Source organism: Arachis duranensis, chromosome 3 (assembly GCF_000817695.3).
Source record: "Arachis duranensis cultivar V14167 chromosome 3, aradu.V14167.gnm2.J7QH, whole genome shotgun sequence".
Lineage (NCBI taxonomy): Eukaryota > Viridiplantae > Streptophyta > Magnoliopsida > Fabales > Fabaceae > Arachis > Arachis duranensis.
The window spans coordinates 77487159-77487508 of record NC_029774.3 but is presented as its reverse complement, the minus strand read 5'-3'; positions in this window follow the sequence as shown (position 1 = coordinate 77487508).

Below are 350 nucleotides of genomic sequence, written 5' to 3'. Positions count from 1 at the left end.
CTAACCAGCAAGTGTACTGGGTCGTCCAAGTAATACCTTACGTGAGTAAGGGTCGATCCCACAGAGATTGTTGGTATGAAGCAAGCTATGGTCACCTTGTAAATCTCAGTTAGGCAGATTAAATTGGTTTATGGTGAGTTCGAAAATTAATTAATAAATGGAAAATAAAAAGGGCTAGAAATACTTATGTAAAGCAATAGTGGGAATTTTAGATAAGTGTGTGAAGATGTTGTGCTCCTCTCGTATCTCTATTTTCTTATTACATTCATCCAATCCTTCCTACTCTTTTCCATGGCAAGCTGTATGTAGGGCATCACCGTTGTCAATGGCTACATCCCATCCTCTCAGTG